General features: G+C 46.6%; 1 long non-coding RNA gene across 1 annotated transcript; it reads right to left on the bottom strand.

Annotated features, from left to right (window-relative positions):
* Nucleotides 1–1,348: 1,348 nt before the first annotated feature.
* On the bottom strand, nucleotides 1,349–6,236 carry LOC144227195 (uncharacterized). Its single transcript, XR_013333867.1, has 2 exons — nucleotides 6,083–6,236; nucleotides 1,349–5,082 (listed from the first exon to the last, which is right to left on the bottom strand). It is a non-coding gene; the product is annotated as an uncharacterized LOC144227195 (long non-coding RNA).
* Nucleotides 6,237–6,407: the final 171 nt, after the last annotated feature.

Here is a 6,407-nt window from a genome sequence, read left to right on the forward strand (position 1 = left end):
CCTGATCAGAGGCCAGCAGCAGCAAATACAAGCACATGGGCAGAGGTGGTGGGACAGGTCTACCACAAGCAGGGGCCTAGGGAGGACACCAAGGCCTCTGCTGCCATGAGGTTTTCTATCCAGCTTCCCCAAACCCAGATGCCACTGAAGGAGAAAGGAGGGAGGAGTTGAAGGGAGACGCCTTGGATTGACCAAGATCTGAGCCCAACAGTGAATTAGGTCGAGATAAACTGAACCCAGACAGAAGACAAACAAAAAACATTGCAGGCTGGGCTATGCTGAGGAGTGAGAATAGCTGCCTGAACACAGCAGTCTGGGGGCTCCAAAGCGGAGTTCCATTTTACAACACAGAGAATGTTGGATATTCTTTGTACAGCTGTGTGAAGCACATATAAATTTTGTTACCTGTCCACTCCTCAAAGCTAATCTTTGAAAGTTTTCTACAATACCTCTGCATTCAAGATAAAGTCTGAATGGTCTGGTCCCTGCCTGGCTCTCCACCCTCATCTCCGGCTAGTATAGGTGGCAAAGGAAGAATTACAAATGTGAACCCAGGAGATTGGGTTTCAAACACTCCTGTGCTTCAGTTTCCCTATATTTAAAGGAGAGATCAGAAGAGTGAGCTGTTGGTGAAGAACACTGGCATCCCTTGATAGAGAAATGTATAGCTGGATGCGCACTGCAGCGTCTTCATTTGAAGTAGACTTCTTGAGGTTTCCTAATCAAGGCTCCAAGGTCTGCATCCCCTTCCCTGTGGAGCATCCAAGTATCACAAGGTCCTTCCTTTCCTGGTGACTTCAAGGCAGTTATCAGAGGACATCTTAGGACGCCCTTAATCTTGATGTGGTAAGAAGCTTAGAGGTAGATCATTTAACTTGTGCTTGGTGGCAACTTTTTATGTGCATGCAGACTTCAGTCACTGGCAAACCTGCACTTTAAAAATTCAACTTGATAATCTTTTGTTCCCACAACAATTTGGCGTGGTCTTAGCCAGATCAGGAGGACCAAGAACAGCAGAGGTAGACCCAGTGCACTCCTGGTAAAGCTCCTGGGTTATCCACTTTCATATCTTCCCCTGACAATCCCCACGTGCCAGCTCATGCGGTGGACAAACTGTCATTCTCAGAAGGCACACAAATGCCCATCCATGTAAGTGTGTACACATATGATTGTGTGTGTCTGTATCTAGGAATGGGAGGGAGTAGTGTCCAACCAATTACATTTCTCTTCTTTGGTCAAAAACTCATTAATGAATCTAGTTGTTTTGAAAATGTTTATTCAAAATTTGGGTGTTTTTCATGAAATGTTTTTTACATTTCAAAAAGGAGATAGAAGTATAACACTGACAAATTTTAACATCTTAACTTTTATTTTGAAGAATCTTGTTTTTCCTTTTTTTCTTAAACATAATTGTCAAGTTAGCTAGCATACAACGTATACAGTGTGCTCTTGACTTTGGGAGTAGATTCCCATGATTCATCAAGAATCTTGTTTCTCCTAATGGCTGCATGGTCACCACCTGTGGTAGGTAGAATAGTGCTTCACTCACCCCCAGGTCCATGTCCTGGAATCACGAATCTGTTACTTTATATGACAAAAGGGACTTTGTGGATATGCTCATGCTAAGGATCCTGAATGGGGAGGTAATCCTAATTTGCACAATCAGGTTCAATGCAATCCTTTTACGTGAAAGGGGGAGAATGAGAGTCAGACAAGCATATGTGGCAATGGAGGTAGAGGCTGAGGTGCCATGATTGGCCAAAGAATGTGAGCAACTTTCAGAAGCTGAAAAAGGCATGGAAGGTATGTCTTACAGCCCCCAGAAGAAACATTGTCCTTCTGACACCTTGATTTTAGGCCATGAAATACATTTTTAACTTCTGACTTCTAGAACCATAAATTTGTATTGTTTTAGGCCACTTAAGCCACAGTAATTTGTAAGAACAGCAATAAGAAATATATTACTAAGTGCAAAACTATGAATCTGTAGCATGGCATATTTGATTCCATGCAAGATTCCGACTTCTGCTCTAAAACTCAGTAGTTAATGTAAATATAACATAAAACTTTATATTTTAGTGTGTAATAATTGGTTCTAGCAAGACTCAGATAATCTGGGAATATAAGTACCTAAAGACATTTTGGGGTGCCTGAGGAGCTCAGTCAGTTAAGCACCTGACTCTCGATTTTGGCTCAGGTCATGATCTCAGGGTTTGTGAGTTCGAGCTCCCCATCGGGCTCTGCACTGACAGTGTTGGAGCCTGCTTGGGATTCTCTCTCTGCCCCTCCTCCATTCTCGCACACACACACTCCCTCTCAAAATAAATTAAAAAAAAAAAAAAGACTTTTCATTTCAACATTTGAGATAAAATTTACAAGAAAGGGCAATATCTAACTTACTTTCCTCATTAATAATACACATGACTTATGACCCATGAATAATAAACATCTTAAAAGCTGGTATTTGTATTTATGCTTCCTTAGTAAATTGTCTTCTTTTAAATCTTCTGGAAGAAAATTGAAGGTTTTGACTGGCACTGAATTTCACCAACTGGAAGAAGGGGGTAGGGAGACGGGTTCGTGGCGGAAATGCCTACAATCACTCAAGATGCTGAAGGAGTCTGCACAAAGCAAGTGAGGTGATAGCCAGAGTGGTCTGTTACATCAAGCAAATAAACAGATCAAAAAATAAGAAAATAGAATAATGTGGGACGCCCAGGTGGCTCAGTCAGTTGAGCATCCAACTTTGGCTCAGGTCGTGATCTAAAGGTTCATGAGTTTGAGCCTCGCATCGGACTCTGTGCTGACAGCTCAGAGCCTGGAGCCTGCTTCAGATTCTGTTTCTCCCTCTCTCTCTGCCCTTGCCCCACTCTCACTCTCTCTCTCTCTCAAAAAAGAAACATAAACAAAAAAATAGGATAATGAAACCCAGGTTTTTTATTTATGGAGGAGTTATTTATAAACATAAAAAAGAGAAAATTAAAAAAAATCCTGAGGTGTTGGATTGGAATTGAAGGTAAGAATATGGATGTTTTCCTAAAAAAGAAGTACACAGGTATAGATAGTTACAGATGTGTATGTATATGTGAGCAAATACATATTTGCTGGCCTGTGTCCGCTGAGAAGGCCTAGAAGAAATGACAAGACACCCTTTTAGTAACAGGCACACCACACACTCACATCTTGATTTCTAAATACTATCCTCCACTAAAAGGAACAATGCTCTTTGGAGAAATGGCTGATTTCAGGGCTGCAGCAGGAAGAGTACAAGATGAGCCTAGGGCATCTTGTGGCAAAAGGCAAGGAATGGAGCCGAGAATGACTGGGACATATAAAAAGGACTCAAGAGCCAGCTGGATGGGGCTCTCTGGCCATCAAAATAAATAACAACAGCAACAGGAGCACCTGAGTGGCTCAGTCAAACAACTCTTGGTTTTGGCCAGCTCATCTCATGATTTGTGAGTTCGAATCCCAGGTCCAGCTCTGTGCTGAGAGCACGCTGGGATTCTCTCTCTCTCTCTCTCTCCCGCTCCCATGTGTTCTCTCTCTTAAAAATAAACCTTAAAAAAAAATGACAGCAACAGAACACGACCACCAAGTAAAAGAAAAAGCCACAAATATATACTTATATAAATAAATGTATAAACAAACAAAAAGGAAATATTGCTCTTACAGGATACCAAATAATAAATGCAAAAGGAATGATGGAAATTTTAAAAAGCACTATTTGGGCAGCACCTGGCTGGCTCAGTTGGTGGAGCATGCGACTCTTGACCTCCAGGTGGTGAGTTCAAGGCCCGCATTGAGTGTAGAGCTTACTTTATTTGTTTATTTGTTTGTTTATTTATCTATCTATTTATTTATTTTAAATTTCTGAGAGAGACAGAGAGAGACATCGTGAGCAGGGTAGGGTCAGAGTTGAGAGGGAGACACAGAATCTGAAGCAGGTAGAGCTTACTTTGGGCATTGATCATCATAGTGATCCAGATAGAAGTCACTGATAAAGCCAAAGGTTGCCAGGCAAAGGCTGATGAAGAATAATGGTGGAATCTCAGAATATCTCCTTATAAAATACTAACAAATTTACAAGTAACAAAAAGGAGAAACCTAGCAGCCATCCACATGACTAGGTAATCAAGAAGAATATCACCCACGGTAGGATGGGTTGCAGCACAGCACCATTCCTGTGGTACTGCGACAAGAAACAGGACCTGAATCTGGTCCTGGGGAAACATCCATGGACCCTGAGTCATCTCATAAGTAAGATAAACCTGTGGTCTTTAACAAAAACTGTCAGGAACAGGAAGGATGGAGGACCTGTCCCAGCAGGGAGGAGACTGCACATGTGATTGTGGATGGGACCCTAAGGCAGAAAAGAAAAAGAGACATTGACACAGTTGGCAAAATCCAAATGGAGTCTGGGGATTGGACCTTAATGTTGTTTGGATACTGATTTCCTCATGTGGACGGCTACAGAATGGTTATATAGGAACGTGTGCTTTTGGAAATATACACACAAATATTTGGGGGTGATGGGTGATCACCTAAAGCATACCCTCAACTGGTTCAGAAAAAGACTAAAAAATGGGTACATACATGTAGAAATACAGATACACACAGACCCGCCAGATTTTTATTTGTGGATTCCACATTTGTCCACTTGCCTATCTGCTAAACTTATTTGTACTCCAAAATCAACACTTGTGGTACTTTGGCAGTTACTCACAAACACATGCAGAATGGTGAAAAGCCCAAGTTCCCCGAGGAACACACTTCTACCAAGGTCACACGGGAGGACCCCTGCCTTCTTTCACATTTCACCTCCGGTACACTAAATATGTGCCCGTTTTACAGCCTGTTTAGTGTCATAGTCGTCACATTCTTGTGCTTTTCAGTGGCAATCTTGCTGTTTAAAGTGGCCCTCAAGCTGGTGCTCAAGTGCCGTCCAGTTTCCCAAGCACAGGAGGCTGGGACGCACCTTCCCGAGATCACCGGTGGACAGCCCGGCTTCAGGCATGAGTCACGGTGCTGCTGGCTGTGAGTTCAACGCGAACGAACCAACAACACATCAACACAAGTTGTCTTCAAACAGAAACACATGTAGAACAAGGTTAGGGACTGACGGCTGGTTGTGACCGCGGGCTCCTGAGGAAGTTGCCCTGGGAGCCCCGTGCAAACACTGATTCAGTTTGCTGGGTCAGCACAAAACCACGTGCTCCCAGAGAGAAAATCAACTGCGTACACATTTGTGGGCGGCAAGGGGCTGTGATGGAGCAAGTAAGGTGACACACTAAGGAGACATGGTAAAGTGACAAAGTGACATGGAGAGGGGATAAGGGGATATGGTAAGGCGACAAGTAAGGTGACACAGTAGGGGACAAGATGACATGGTGAGAGGACAAGGTGACAGGGTGAGGGGACAAGGGGATATAGTAAAGGGAGAAGTGCTGGACCGTGGAAAGGGGACAGTGAGCTGACGAGGTAAGGGAATATGATAAGGGGACAAGTAAGGGGACGTGGTGAAGGGACAAAGTGATGCATTGAGGGAACCCGTGTGAGGGGACAAGGTGACACACTGAGGGAACAAATAAGGGGACAAGTACAGGGGTGCGTTGAGGGAACAGGTGAAGGGATGTGATGAGGGGACACAATGACGGGACAAGTACAGGGACACAATGTGGTAACAAGCACAGGAGCATAGGGAGGGGACAAGTATGGGGACACGTGTAGGGACGTGGTGAGGGTATAAGTATGGGGACAAGGTGAAGAGACAAGTACAGGGGCATGGGGATGAGACAGGTGAGGGGACAAGCACAGGGGCCCGGTGGGGGCACAGGTGAGGGGACAAGCACGGGGGCAGGGTGAGGAAGACAGGGGACAAGTACAGGGACGCGGTGAGGGGGCCAGCACGGGGGCACAGGTGAGAGCACAGGTGAGGGGACAAGCACGGGGACGCGGCAGCGGCGGCGGAGCCCAAGAGGCTGCACCGGGAGCCGTCTCCCCCCGGGGCCAGCAGGCGCTCTTTCCCGCTCGGGAAGCCCCCGCCCGGGAAGCCCCCGCCCGGGCCAAGCCGGCTTCGTACCTGGCGGCCGCCCCTCCACGGCATGGACTCGGGCCCTCCGCGCGCGGTACCCCGGAAGCCGCCCACCGCTTCAGCCCCGGCGCCGCGGCCTCGCCAGCCCTACTTCAGGTTTCCCGCGCCGCGCCGCTGGCCCAGTGCGCCTGCGCGGAGCCGACTCACGGTGACTGAGCGGCCCAGAGACGCGGCCGTAATGTTCGAGAAGGGAGGCAGAGGAGCTAGGAGCGGAAGGGCGGTGGCGGCGGCGGGATTGGCCGGCCGGGCGATGACGCCTTGAGGCGCGCGGGGCGGGATTGGCCGGCCTGGTGGTGACGTCATTGGGCGTGCG

Source organism: Crocuta crocuta, unplaced genomic scaffold (genome assembly GCF_008692635.1).
Source record: "Crocuta crocuta isolate KB4526 unplaced genomic scaffold, BGI_CrCroc_1.0 scaffold273, whole genome shotgun sequence".
NCBI classification, from domain to species: Eukaryota; Metazoa; Chordata; class Mammalia; order Carnivora; family Hyaenidae; genus Crocuta; species Crocuta crocuta.